The 14,529-nt window shown below is 48.1% G+C and overlaps 1 long non-coding RNA gene across 1 annotated transcript; it reads right to left on the bottom strand.

Annotated features, from left to right (window-relative positions):
- Window positions 1–11,105: 11,105 nt before the first annotated feature.
- On the bottom strand, window positions 11,106–12,671 carry LOC116597184. The gene is made up of 2 exons (XR_004288483.1): window positions 12,101–12,671; window positions 11,106–11,873 (listed from the first exon to the last, which is right to left on the bottom strand). It is a non-coding gene; the product is annotated as an uncharacterized LOC116597184 (long non-coding RNA).
- Between the last annotated feature and the right edge of the window lie 1,858 nt (window positions 12,672–14,529).

Below are 14,529 nucleotides of genomic sequence, written 5' to 3'. Positions count from 1 at the left end.
CTGTGGAAGGAGACGCAACCTTGAAGCATGGGCGGGCTTGGGAAGAAAACAAAACAGAACATTCCTGGCCTTTGCGCGGGAGCACACACACTCGGAAAATATTTAGGATATTTAGGATATTTAGGATAATGATTTTTTAAAGATTGTGCAAGATATTTTCATTTAGCTTCTTCTAAAAACACTATCTTTTTTTTCCCCTCTGGGGTGAACTTCTCTAAGTCCCCAGGTCCCAGCCATTTTTGGCAGCTTATTAACATGAAACCTGAGGGAATCCCCGCGGCCTTGGGACCGTGTGCCTTTGTGTGACAGACACTAACTGCCCACTCCCCGGCGTCCACCACCATAGCTCACACTGAATCTTCATTTGTGAGTGTCGTGAAGATGGTGTTATTGAGACTCGACCCACTGAGTCGACAAATATTTATTGAACATCTGCTGTGTTCTAGGCACGGCCAGGCACTAGCAATAGAAGGGCAAACACAAATCATCAGGGAAATGCAAATGAAAACCACAACGAGATAGCGCCTCACACCTGTTAGGATGGCCAGTATCAAGAAAACAGAAGACAACTGTTGGCAAGGTTGTAGAGAAGCGAGAACCCTTGCTCACTGCTGGGGAAAATAGTACGGAGCTTCCTTTAAAAAAATTACAAGTAGAATTACCATATGACCCAGCAATCCCATCTCGGGGTATTTCTCCGAAATAACTGAAATCAGGGTCACAAAGAGCTATCTGCCTCCTACGTCCGTTGCAGCAGTATTCACAACATCCGAAGCTCTGCAAACAACCTAACTGTCCACGACGGGTGAATGCAGAAAATCTGACATAGATACATTATGGGACACTATTTCGTCTTTAAAACAAGGAAGTGCTGCTTGATGGGACAGCATGGATAGACTTGGAGGACATCAGGCTAAGTGAGATAAGCCAGAGGCAGATGGACAAACACTGTGTGATTCTGCTTCTGTGAAGTGTCCAAACAGTCAGGTTTGTAGAAACAGAGAGTAGAATGTTGGTTGCCAGGATCTGGGGGGAGGGAGGGAGCTGCGGTGCAACAGATATTAAGTTTTAGTTACGTCAACTGAAAAAATTCTAGAGATCTGCTGGGCAACATCATGACTGCAGTCAGCAATACCGGATTGTAAATTTAAAAACTTACCAGCAGGGCAGTTCTCATGTTAAGTGTTCTTATCATAACTAAAAAAAAAAGAAAAGAAAAGAAATTAAAGTGTTCGTGTTGTGTTTATTTCATTTATTTATTTTTAAAGATTTTATTTATTCATTGGACAGAGAAAAAGAGAGCCCAAGCAGTGGGAGCCACAGGTAGAGGGGAGAGGGAGAAGCAGACTCCACGCCAAGCAGGGATCCCGATGAGGGACTCAATCCCAGCATCCTGGGATCATGACCCGAGCCTAACCCTAACCAGCTGAGCCACCCGGGCACCCCTGCTGTTATTTTTAAAGCACAAATACACCTTTAAAATATCAGGTGCACACCAGAGAATCAAAGGACACGAAAACGCAAAGGTAGCTGGGGCCATGGGGCCGAGCAAAGAGACCACCAGGGCAAAACTTTCCTTAGGCTTATGGCTGGAAGCAAATTAAGGCACCAGACTATATTCTCGGGCCAGTTATTTTCTGAGTACTCCAAATTAGAACACTGTGTACTTTCTCATTTTCTAGTTTGCCACTTGGAAAGCTGAAGAAAATCGTTTATTTTTCCCCCTGGGGCCAGAACACGATCATAGACTCCTCGTCTAAGTTCCTGCTCCCCCAGCTCCTGGCTGGTCCCCTTACAGGATGTGCCACCCTATATTGGGCTGTTTTGGAGCAAGTTCTGGGGTATTTCTTCAAAGGCAACATCAAAAGCCCAAGTTAAAACTAGAAGATTCCCCATGGGCTTTCTTCTCTGTTAGGGCGTGAAGACGGGACCTTTGATAAGGAAGAGATTAGTGGTCGGAGAAACCACCTCATTCTTTCAGTAAGACCAGCTTCCATGTAACAAGGCGGGTCTTTGTCTACTGGAATCAAGATAGTGCGGTGGTGGTTCGGGGTAGCTCCCCGGCACGCAGATCCCGCCGGAGGCACGCCCTCCTCCACAGAAACGTCACCCCTTCCCTGGGCCGACTCTAAGAAAGGAAGGGTGAGGACTCCATGAATAAGCCCTGTCCTTGCCCACAGACTATGTACCTAGCGTGCCCGCTGTCAATGCATCTCTGGGTTCCTCCGGCCTGACCGGGCCCCTGCCTCCTCCAGCAACGTATCTATCTGCTCTCCTCACCTGCCGGTGAAAAGCAGTGCCCAGGAGACACACAGCAGCACTGGCATCTGCAAACAGGTGGGGAATCCAAAAGCAACACAGAATTAGCAGAGTTTTGTTTGTTGAGTTGCTTACATGCCGTAAAATTCACCCATGTTAAAGCTTACAAGTTCATGATGCTTAGTAAATTTACAGTCGTACAAAATGTGCAAACTTTCACTCCAAAAGGAGCCCCGTGTCCGTCTGTAGTCAACCCCAGTTTCTATCCCCGCCCCCAAACGACCGCTGTTCTGCTTCCCATCTCTATTAGATTGGCCTTTCCCAGAAAATTCACACACATGCCACCTTACAACACGTAGCTTGCCGTGCTGGCTTCCTTCGCCCAGCACAGCGTCATCGGGGCTCCCCAGCCTTGGAGCCCGTGTCATCTCCTTAACTTCCTGTCGCTGCGGAACATCTCAGCGTGTGGACAGACCACATTTTGTGTCTACAGTCACCAGCTGATAGACACTGGGATGCTCTCCAGTTCGGGAGGATTATGAATAAACCTGCTGTGAACATTCTCGTACCTGTTTTTATACGGACGCACCTTTTCTTTCTAAGATGGGTGCCTCAGAGCAGGAAGGTGAGGTCATGTGGCAAGTTCATGTTCAGCATTTTAGAAACTGTCCGACTATTTTCCATAGTGTCTGTACAGTTTCCATTCCCACCCACGACTCATGAGGCATCCGGTTTCCCTCCCTCCTCACTAGGAGTTGTTACCGTCTGTCTTTTTTACTGTAGTTTTTTTTTTTTAAGATTTCATTTATTTATTTGACATACAGAGAGAGAGATTGAGCAAGAAGGGGGAGCCTCGGGCAGCGGGAGAGGGAGAACCAGACTCTCCCCGCACTGAGGAGGGAGTCTGATGCGGGGCTAGATTCCGGGACCGCGGGATCATGACCTGAGCTGAAGGCGGACACTTAACTGACTGAGCCACCCAGGCACCTGATTTATTTGTTTTGCAGATTCAGGTTTTTTTCAGTCCTTAAGTCCCAGAAACCAGCACAGCTACACGTACGATCTGGGTCATGGCTGGTGAAGGCTTCTGAGACGGTGGCAGTGCGGGGCAGAGATCCATCCGGGAGGGGGGACCCACCACAGCCCTGCCATTACGGCAGAGAAGGGGTCGCGTGAGGCCAGACACTTCCTTCGTCCAGCCTCACTTGTCGATGCAGGAAAACTAGTTCTTCTCGAGACAAAACCTTTCCTCTATATTCGAAATGCTCTCGACGTGTTTGTGCAAGAATTAATGAACATTTACAAGCACCGGTGATAGGACAAAAGGTATTTCTCACATAGTGCAGGAGACGAGAGCTCAATACTTCTTGACAATCTGTTGAGAACAGAACATCTTGTCGGGAGGTAGACGAGTGGCCCCAAATTCCTGATTAAAGACGTTCAAGATCTTCTCACTCCCGCACATGGGAAAGCCAGAAAGGAGGCGGGATGGGGGCGGGGGCTCCGTGACTTCTCCCTGGGGAGAACTGCTGAGCCACAGACACCGCAGCACGCGTCTGACACGTGCGTGTGCACAGAGCGGCGGGGGCTGAGCAAAGGCTTGAAAACATGATTCGGAGGGTGCATGACGGTCACCCTGAAGCCGGCCTGTGGGCACACACGGCCAATTCTGAGGATCCTGCGCGCCTTCATGTTAGTGACCCGTACAACTTCTGCGCAGACCCACGTTATGACTCCCTGCCTGTGACTTCGCAGCTGTTTCGGGGTTCGTGCAGATGTTGTGCAGATGCAGAGAGGACGGCTCAGCGGAGGGGGGCTGGAGGCGGGGAGGGAGCTGGAGGCAGCCGGTCTGGGGGCTGCGCGCCGCCCGCGGGCCCTGCGCAGCTGGAGAGGCCGCTCCGCGCTCTTGGCCAAACGGCACCCCTGGGCCGGAGCCGGCCGCGTGCTGGAAGCTTCCGACCGACCAGCGAGGGCCGGCCGCGTGCCTCCCCGACTCCCTGCCCCGGAGGAGCGGACGCTGCAAACGCGAGGGGTCGGGTGTCCCCGTCCCCAACACGAGCCCGAGCGCGGGTCACCGTCGGCCGCACCCACCGCCGCGCGGCGCCCTAACTGCGGCCCAGCCGTCTGGGTGACCGCAAGGAGGTGCTGGGGTCCCCGCGGAAGGTGCGCGGCCCGCAGACGTCCCGAGGGCCCTAACAAGCAGGAAACGAAGACGGGCGCGTCTGCCGCGGGAGGGACGGCGGCCGGGCGCGGAGCCCACCGTCGGGGGGACGCGCCAGACGCTCCGCGCGGCGCGACGGGACCGGCGGGGCCGCAGGCACGAGCCCCAGAGGCGAGCGGCAGGCGGTGAGGCCGGGCGCACGGAGCGTTCCAGCGCGGGGCCGTGCGGGGTCGTGCGGGGCCCCGAGGCCGGCCCAGCCCGCTCTGGAGGCTCCGGCTCCCCCGGAACGCGGAGACCTGCCGACACCCGGGGTTGAACGTCCCGGTGCCGTGAGCGCTTCCACGAAACGCATTGCAGGTCCGGCGCGGCCGCACGGAAGGCAGGGCAGGGAACCGCGCTCCCCGCGGGAGCGTCGTCGAGGCTGGGACACGCCGGTCCGCGGCGCGCGGGGTCGGGCCGGGACCACGGCGGACGCGCAGGGCTCCCAGGCCCGATCGGGAGTCGCGGCGACCCGCAGCCTCCCCGGGGGTCGAGTCTCCCCTGGGGGGCCCTGGGGCGGGAAGGCCCCGAGCTTCTTCCCCTGTTCGCAGTCAGGGTTGTCGCGGCACCTTCGCGAATCCCAAGCCGGACCTCGTCTGCAGGCGGAGCGTTTATCCAGCCGACCCGGGAAATTCTCAGTCCGCGCCCGTGGATTACTCTAACGACCGAAGCTCGTGTCCTGCCAGTGCCCGATTTTCACTGTATTTAATGAGAAAATTTCCACGGGCTTCTGCTCTGGGTCTTTGACGGTCGCGTCACCTGCTCCTGACACCCGGGAAGCATTGCTCTTGTCTGCTCTCGGGGCGCCGCGCGGCCAGGGACGCGCCGTTTGCCCTTCGAAGACCCTGCCGCGGCCTGGTCGGCCCGAGCCACTTGCAGCTGTGGCTGCCCCACGGGCCTCGCAAGGCTGTTCTCTGGCGGGCGGTTACTCCGCACACCTGCCACTGCTGCTTGGAAATCAGGTAAGTGGCTTGTTTCCATGTGTTAGGAAGAGTCTGTAAAGTCAGAGAGGGGCCTGCAGCGTTGGGCCCTCCTGGGGTTCCCCAGGCTGAGTTTTGCAGACTCGGAGGGTTTGGGGCTTTGTTTCGGAGGTCGCTCCTGTTGTCGGGCATCTGGCATCTACGTGACGGGTTGATAAGACACTGTTACGGGCTGAACTGTCTCCTCGCCCCCACACTTCTACATTGAAACCCTAACCTCCAGTATCTCAGAGCCTGATTGTATTTGGACAGAGGGTCTTTAAAGAGATCATTAAACTAACCGGAGTTACTGGAGTGGGCCCTCGTGCAATGACTGGTGTCCTCATAAAAAGAGGACAGGGCACAGATGCACGCAGACGGGACAGTGTGAACACACAGGGAGACGAGGGCTCCCCACGAACTAAGGAAAGAGGCCTCAAAAGAAACCAACCCTGGGATGCATGGGGGGCTCAGCCCATGAAGCGTCTGCCTTCTGCTCAGGCTGTGATCCCAGGATCTGGGATCGAGTCCTGCGTGGGGCTCCTTGCTCAGTGGGGAACCTGCTTCGCCCTCTGCCTGCACTGCCGGCTGCCACCCAGTCAAGGGTACTTTGTCAGCTCTAGCAAACTGAGACACCAATCCAGCCACCTTTGTCCCCACAAGGGCAGTGTCCCGGTGTTAGCACCCAGAGCCCATACCAGTAGAAGCTGTCCTGCCAAGCACATGTCTTAGGACGATTCTTTTGTTTCGTCTGTCAGTAAATTATTCATAACATGGGCTTTCCAGGGAGTACAGTGTCACCTCATGGCGGAGAGGACCGGACAGGGCAAGCAGAAAGAAGAAGGAACGAATGACCTTCCAATCATGTAAGAATAATTCAGAATTTTAGGGGGAAATGTTTCACCTGCAGGGAGATGAATTTTGAGCAATCAGTTAAAATCTAAGAAGAGGGGGCGCCTGGGTGGTTCAGTGGGTTAAAGCCTCTGCCTTCGGCTCAGGTCATGATCCCAGGGTCCTGGGATCGAGCCCCGCATCGGCTCTCTGCTCAGTGGGGAGCCTGCTTCCCCCCCATCTCTGCCTGCCTCTCTGCCTACTTGTGATCTCTCTCTCTCTGTCAAATAAATAAATAAAATCTTAAAAAAAAAATCTAAGAAGAGCACCAGGAGTCATTGTCACCTTTCCTAAATCAATGTATCAGATCAAAAAAAGGGGGAAATAAAGCCATCAATTGGGAATGCTTATACACAGAACGTTTTTTAAAAAGCATTAAAGGCATAAAGGTAAATTGTTAGGTATCCTCAGACAAAAAGCACAATGAAAGATGAATGTGTATGTGAAATTCTGATTTTAATAATTTAAGACATCAGTGAAAGAGAAGAGGCCTAGAGATAGACAGTGAAAACACAAAGGGAAAAAACGGACTAGGAAATGAGGAGAACTGAGACCAGGCCAAGGGGAGTGAGAAGGGGTCGAATCATAGTTTTCAAGACTGTACATGTGACGTCTCGGTGGCAGAGGCTGATTCTCTGCGCCCCCGAGTTTCAGACCTAATGGAAACCACTGGAGTTAGAAAAGGGTTGTTGTAGGATAAGTAAAGGGTAATCACTCTTTGTCTAATAAAACAATATTGTCCCTTCTCCTGATTGTTGGGACAAAATAAATCACATAGATTTGAGGCAGATCGCATCAACGTATGTGTGCATGGAGAATGGAAACTACAGGTGTCGGGGAAATCGGCCAAGACTGAATTTAGGTCATCCTTGATCCCGGAGTCCCCAGGCCAAGGAAGAAGCGCCCCATCCTCAGGGGGCACAACAGCACTCCAGAAGTCTGAGTGGGGTAGGGAACAACCAGGACAGGGAAGTTCCAAGTCTTCACATATCTTCAAGGAGACTTTATTTCTTATTCCCTTACTAGTCCTAAAATTTTTCTTCTTGAAAGCAGTGGTAGTTTCTAAAAATATGTAAATAGCAAAAATACATTTTTGAACTGTTTTAGATAGTAAAGCAGAAAAATCTTAAACCAATGTGGAGTCATGTGCAGTCCGTGGTCTCCGACTGAAGAGCGCTGTCTGTTTGCCCATCATTCCCGCGGAGGCCTCACCTGGAGCCTACCTGCCTCCAGGACTCTTATCCTGGGCTCGGAGATGTCCCTCACAGACTCACTCCAAAAGAAGTCAACAGGTCCAGACTTGACATGGTTGAGCCTTGTGGCAGCGAACCGACATTAACACATTAGCACGGAACCCTGGTGCCTGCAAGCGAGGGAGCAGGGCCCGGCAGAGCTGCTAACAAGTCAGATTCCCAGAAACCTGACAGACCGGAAAAGCCACCACGGATGCCATGACCAGGAGGCCACGGAGTGACCACTCAGCCTCACCTGATCTTCCTTTCCTGGTGACCAGAATGGCAGGAACTTTAGCCATGGAACTCACCTACCTCCGAGCTCTAATTAACGTTTGCTAAGAGCTTTATGACCTGCCCACGCAGCTCGCCTGGGAACGCAAAAGCACCCAAGTCATGGGGCCGCGGTGATTATTCTCTCGTTGTTGGGGCTGTCCCTGCTTTATAACAATCATTCCGAGCGTACCTGATTCTGAGGGTTCTGTGTTTGTTTGTGTTTGTTCTGCGGGGAGGTGATGTGTTTATTGGTCATGCGTCCTCTTCTGACCGTGACACAGACGGTGGATGCAGCGGGAAAGAGAGCCACGCGCTGAAGCATCCATTTCCTCCTCTTCCCAGCAGGATGAGGTATGAGGGGACTCGTTGGGGACAGGGGGAGGTGCCACCTCTGGGCCACTCCTGATACGTTCACCACGTACACATGTTGGTCAGTTCGGGAATCAAACCCGGGCATTGATTCAGAAACCGCTTAAGTTCAGATTCTACGGCTTGAGATTTAGGTGCTAGAACAAACCAAATGGCTAGAGGTTGAAGGTGACATTTAACTTTCAGATGTTTTCAACTAAGAACTGAAAGGAAACATACCACAGGGCGCCTGAGTGGCTCCAGCTCCACATGAGACTCGATTTGGCTCAGATCGTGATCGCAGGGTTGTGACATGGGGCTCCCCGCTGGGCATGGAGCCTGCTGAAGATCCTCCCACTCCCTCCGCCCCTCCCACCAAACCTCTCTCAAAAACGAACAGCCCCCCCCCCCAAACTGTTAGGATACATACCCACATCCACACCCACACTCAGCCCAAACATGGCACCGTTGTTTGGCTGTCAGATGATTCATGCTATAAACAGCAGGGGGAGGCGGTGAAGATTACAAAAAGTCAAACTCTGACCTATTCACTTCTCAAACTTAAGAGCCAAGTAAACGCAAAATCTTCGCATTTGGGTAATCTTAGACGTATGGCAAGTCCAGATTTCAACACAACATATTGAACTCCCTTGATAACATTACCAATTAGTGGTTATGCACCCTTTGAAGAGCTCAAGGCAGGGGGTAGATTTATTTACCCTGAAATTAATGTAGCATCAGGTCAGGGCCTCTCAATTGCAAGGACCTCTTCCAAGCCCTATACTTAACTCTGTATCCAACATTTGTATTATTTCTCTTAAAGAGGGCCTTAAAAGTATAAGCTTGGAGCTCCACAAAACCTAAGGTGGGGACAATACTACAGCAAAGGACGTCCAAAGTATTTTAACAGCAAAATAAAATCTGCTTCCCTGCAAATATCCCCAAAATATCAGAAATGTGTGTTTGGCTACATAGTGAGATTTCTGAGATCGAGTTCATTCCTTGAGTAAGTAGAAGCTTTTAGGAAGGTTATCCAGAAGTCCTGCATTTAAATTTAACACCAATTCCTCTTTTTTGCCCCAGTACCTTTGGCAAGGCTGTTCTCTCTTCCTGGAAGCTCTCACCCCTTTTGTCAGATTATCTCTTACTTGGTTTTTGGATCTCCACCCATATTCCCTGAAGACTGTACTCCCTAACTTCGCTGATCAGATCAGTGCTCATCTGTGTAGTGTCACTGCACCACACTTCTTCGTGGCACACAGCACACTGTAATTTTGCCGTATTTGCACAATTGCTTATTATACTCCCATTTCTGCCATCAGACTAAAAAATGCATGAGACCGAGACATTGCCTTTCTTCTCTGGTGAGAGAAGCCCAAGCTCAGCACAGAGCCTAGCATGATACATATCTGTAAACTGAGTAAAAAATGCACAACAGGGGTTAGAAGGAGTTGATAAGAAAAGGTCCTCTGGATATAGGTTTAAACACAAATTCAGTAAAAATTTAAAAGTCATTGTTATAAAGAATTACATTTTAGCTCATTATAATGCACATTGTCTGACAATTATTTACTGTCCAAGAATGAAATAGGCTATCTTAAAAAGTGGAACGTGTCCTTCAGAAGTATATGTTTACTACTAAGGATGTTGAAGAGGGAAACTCCATGCGGGTCTAGAATTGGACCCACAGCAGCTAGATGATTTAAGATTTGTCCCAACTAGAAAGCTGGTAGGACTAAGGTCACTGACATCCAGCTTTTAGGATGGCATTTATGATGATGTGCATGTGTGTGGGTATGGTTCTGTGTTTAACAATAAAGACATTAACAGAACAAAATAGTTAGAAATTTATGCTCATTATAGGTAGAAACCAACACATAGGAGTAAGTATAGGTATGCAAATAAAAATGTGAGAACTGGTAATAACGTAATTCCAGAATGAATGAAGATCTTCTCGAGGTAAAGTAACAGGGGCTGAATTTAACCTCCCACCTGAAACAGCCAGAAAAGAAAACACAGGAAACCCAGCCTGTGATCCCGGAGAGGGGAAGAATAAGGGAGGTGACATCTGCAATCAAGGAAGCGGCTTCTTTCTAGAGGCCCTTGCAGGCTGTGACATGGGGAAAGGGAACCCAGACGGAGCCTGCAGTCATACTGAGGGAGAAAGAGAGAGATCAGAGGTCAGAGAGGCCGTGGTGCCAGGGGTGGGGAAAGAACCAGGAGAATGAGTAAGCAGAAAAGTTTTTGGAACTCATACGGGGCTGGGAATAACTCATGTTCTAGACTGGAATGCAAAGGCCATTAGATGAGGCAGGGTTGGCAAACGAGAGCCCACAGGCCAAATCCAACCCACAGGTGGTTTTTGGAAACTTGCAAACCAAGCATTATTTTTATATTTTTAAAAAAATTATAAAGTACACAAAAAGAAAAATCAGCAAAAATAGGCAGGTAAACCCTAAAATATTACATATGGCCCTTTACCAAAAGGGTTTGCTGAACAAACAAAACACTGAAACAGTGTTGAGAAAGTTACCAGTTTAGCAGTGGAGATAAATTAGCCCAAAGCTAAAGGCTGCTCTGGACTCACCCTAACAAAAACAATCCTCAAAAGGATTTTACAAATTCATAGTAATTTAGCTAACCATGAACTAAATCTAACACTATTTACTGAAATACAACAAAATCCAGTGTCCCGAAACATAAAGTTTGCATTGGGTGTCCAATAAAAAATGGCCAGATTTGTGGGGACCCCACTCGACGGGGAGGGAATCTTCTTTTTCTTCTCCCTCTGCCCCTCCCTCTGCTTGTGCTCTCTCTCTCTCTCTCTCTCAAATAAATAAACTAAATCCTTTTTAAAAAATGCCAGTTTGCAAAGAAACAAGAAAATATTACCCTGTGTTATTTGTCTATTGCTGTATAACATACTTCCTCCAAACTTGGTGGTTTCAAACAATAGTCATTTATTACTTGTTATAATTTTTTGTGAATCAGGAATTCTGCAAGAGCACAGAGGGGAATGCTTGTTTCTGCTTCACAATTTTGGGGGCCTAAGCTGGAAGATTTGGAGTCTAGAGGCTAGAATTTTCTGAAGACTCATTCGTCAAAATATTTAGAAGTTGATGCTAACTGATGTGGGCCACCTTAGTGGAAAGGAAAGGGTTAACAAAACTGCTCTAGTTGTTTATTCCTTGCATATCTCCAGAAGAATCTGGAACCATGAATGACCCTTGGCCAACCACTGGGGATACAGGCCCTTAGGTGTCAGATGACGATTTTATTTGCGTATACGTGGAAAAATGGGCAGGACTGGACTAGCTTGTCAAGTTTCTCTGCACAAATATCAAAATTAAGTTGTGCACCTAGTTTCACTGTGGAGGTCTTGAGTTTCAGTTGCCACAGCTGGTTGCACAGCAAGATATGCTCATGTGACCAGCACACCAGAAAAACTTTGGACCCCGAGGCTCCAGCAGGATTCCCTGTGTAGACACATACCATGCATGTTCTTATCAGTTGCTGATGGAGAGAAAGCACGTCATGTGTGGCCTCTGATGAAAGGTTCCAAAGCCCATTCTGACTGTGTCTGAACTCTGCCCAGTGAAAATCTCTTCCCTGCTGCTTTACTTAGTTATCTATAACCTTCTCTTCAGTCTTGTGAGTCCTTCTGGCCAATCATCAAACTTGGGGGCATTCTCAGGACCTTCAAAAACACTATGGAAATACAAATCAAAGGAAAGCTGAGTGTATAAGTTACCCATTGCTGTGTAACAAATTATCCCAAATGGAGCTGTTTTAAACAATAAACATGTATTATCTCCTAGTTTTTGTGTATCAGGAATCTCAGGGTGGCTTAGCGGGGTGTTCTTGTTCATGGTCTCCCTCAGTCTAGGTGTCAGGTTTGGCTGGGTCTGGAGACTTTGCATCCAGAACCCACTTACCTGGTGACTGGAAGAAGGCTTCCGCACCTCGCTGCTTGGATTCTCCACAGGGCTGCTCCTGTCCTGACTTCCCTCAGAGGAGGTGTTCTGAGAGAAAGTAAGAGAGACGGCTCGGACAGAAGTCACAGACTTTTGTCATGTAACCCCAGAAGGGAAATAACTTTACTTCTCCCATATTTTATTAGCCACACAGACCCACTGTGGTACAGTGGGAGAGAGGACCATAAAGAGTGTCTATACTGGTGGTGGGGATCCTTGGAAACCAACTTGGAGGCTACTAGAACAGCTCTTTAAAAGCAGACAAGGTAGATTCCACAAGAAGGAATATTATCAGGGATAAAATATTATCAGGGATAAACAGGGACCTTTCATCACAGCAAAGGGTCCAATTCCTCAAGAAAATGAAAAATCCTATTCTGAGCTGCAAGACAAAATAGAGGTTTTCTCCACGTGCATTTGTTGTTATAATCACCTTCCGCAGGGGACGTTTGGCACATGTCTGACGCCATCTGTGTTCCGTCACCTCCTTCATGCAGTGGTCCTGCTGGCTTTGAGGGAATCCGAAATGCAGAATTTTTTCCTTTAGTAATATAATTACAGAGATGCTGTTAAAAATAAAAGCTCATTTGTAAATAGTTCTGCTTTGAAGAAAAAACAGTTCGGTGGGAAACAGTCCCGTAGGTGTTAAGACAGGGTGTGGGGATTTAAGAAGTCACAGTTCAGCAGAGCAAGCAGGAAATCATAACCACAGACGAGAAACAAGGCCAAGACATCAGAGGCGATGAGTACCTTCAATGATGGACAGGCCAGCCAAATCTTACATGGGAAGGGGGAGACGGTGCTGGAAATTCATTAGCCAGGCCATAAGCATGTGAGGGTGAGACTGTCTTGTTCATTACTGACATCGCGGCGCCTAGCACGTGAGTAAAATAATGTAAAATGTCTATCTCTTGATGCAAAAAAGAAGTCTGTAATGGGAGTGCCTACCAAAACGGACCAACAGTTTGAAGGACATCGCTTGAATAAATACTCCAGAATTTAGACTTTTATGTTTCAAGACTAGTATAGCTGGTCTTGTCCTCAATTCTAATAGCTTATGATTAGAAGAAAAGAAGAATCTGGAAGCAAATTACATACAAGGCTTCATACTTCCCCTGGCATTCGAGAGTGCCCAGGATCTAGCTTCTACTTATTTTTCCAGATTTTTCTGTCAGTTTTTGCCTTCTGGAAATCTGCCATTCCAGCCAAATTAACTAAATGCTATATTTTCTTGATTTAATTTGTACATTTATGCCCACTTCCTAATATCTCTGAAATGAGGAAGTATATTACAATCGGTGCATCTGAATTACGACCCTCTTTTAAATATATCCTGTATTTTCTTCTCTCAGAGATTTGGTGAAAGGCATTTTTTTCTGCCTCTTTTACATCAGTTGAAATCCAACCAACCTTTCCAGATGCAATTTACATCCCAAATCTCCTAAAACCCCTTCCTGACCAGCCCTTCTAAAAGTTTATTTACTTTCTTCTGACCTACGGGGTACCCAAACCTAAATTTGCATATTCTGCACTACTTAATACATAGTTACCTGTGTCCCTGTCTTATTTCTCCTTCCAGGTTATAAGCATCCAGGGGACCAAAAGTGTGCCTTTTACGACCTTGCATTTCACATAGAAGGCAACACATATTTTCCTCATTTACATGATCAGTAAATATTAATTCAGTGAATGCAGGAATATGTTAATAAATATACACAATTTATTTAAAAGAATGTAACTTATTTCAAATAATGGAAACAATAACAGTAGGAGAGGAAGCCCATGGTTGGACAGAAAAAAAACCCGTAGAACAGTATTACAGAATGGCATTTTTGCCAAATCTACAGGAAATTCCTCCCTGGCATATAGGATATGGATTTTGTATATCATATGCAGAACATTGTTTGGAAAACACAATCCTAATAGTTAGCATCAATTATCCTCGAAAGCCGGATGAAGTTGTTAAAATTATGAAAGTTCACAAGAGATTTTGCCGGTTTAGTTGTTTACTTCACACACACACACAAAACAAAAGGCAGCAAAGTATGTGGATTCATTTTGCTGCGTAAGCTATGGGGGAGAAAGAGGAAAGCCGCTGTCTTCAGGTTTGTAGCTTTATGTGAAGGGGACAGAGAAAGCCCAGAATTCAATGCATGGAAAGCTGTGAGTTATGAGATATGACAACCAAGAAATTAGATTAATTCAGAAAACTATAGAAGAAAAATAAATAGTTTTCTGGACTTGGTTGTCACAGAACTCTGGGGCCTAATATACTGGTTGATTTAAAACCACAATCACACACAAGCAAGTGGAAAGGTCAGGGCAGTGGGTCAGAGCAGGCAAGTCGGTTCCTTTAACAACAACCCCCCCCCCCTTGCTGTGTTAATGTG

This window comes from Mustela erminea, chromosome 8 (genome assembly GCF_009829155.1).
Source record: "Mustela erminea isolate mMusErm1 chromosome 8, mMusErm1.Pri, whole genome shotgun sequence".
NCBI lineage: Eukaryota > Metazoa > Chordata > Mammalia > Carnivora > Mustelidae > Mustela > Mustela erminea.
This window is presented reverse-complemented; position numbering and strand designations above follow the sequence as displayed.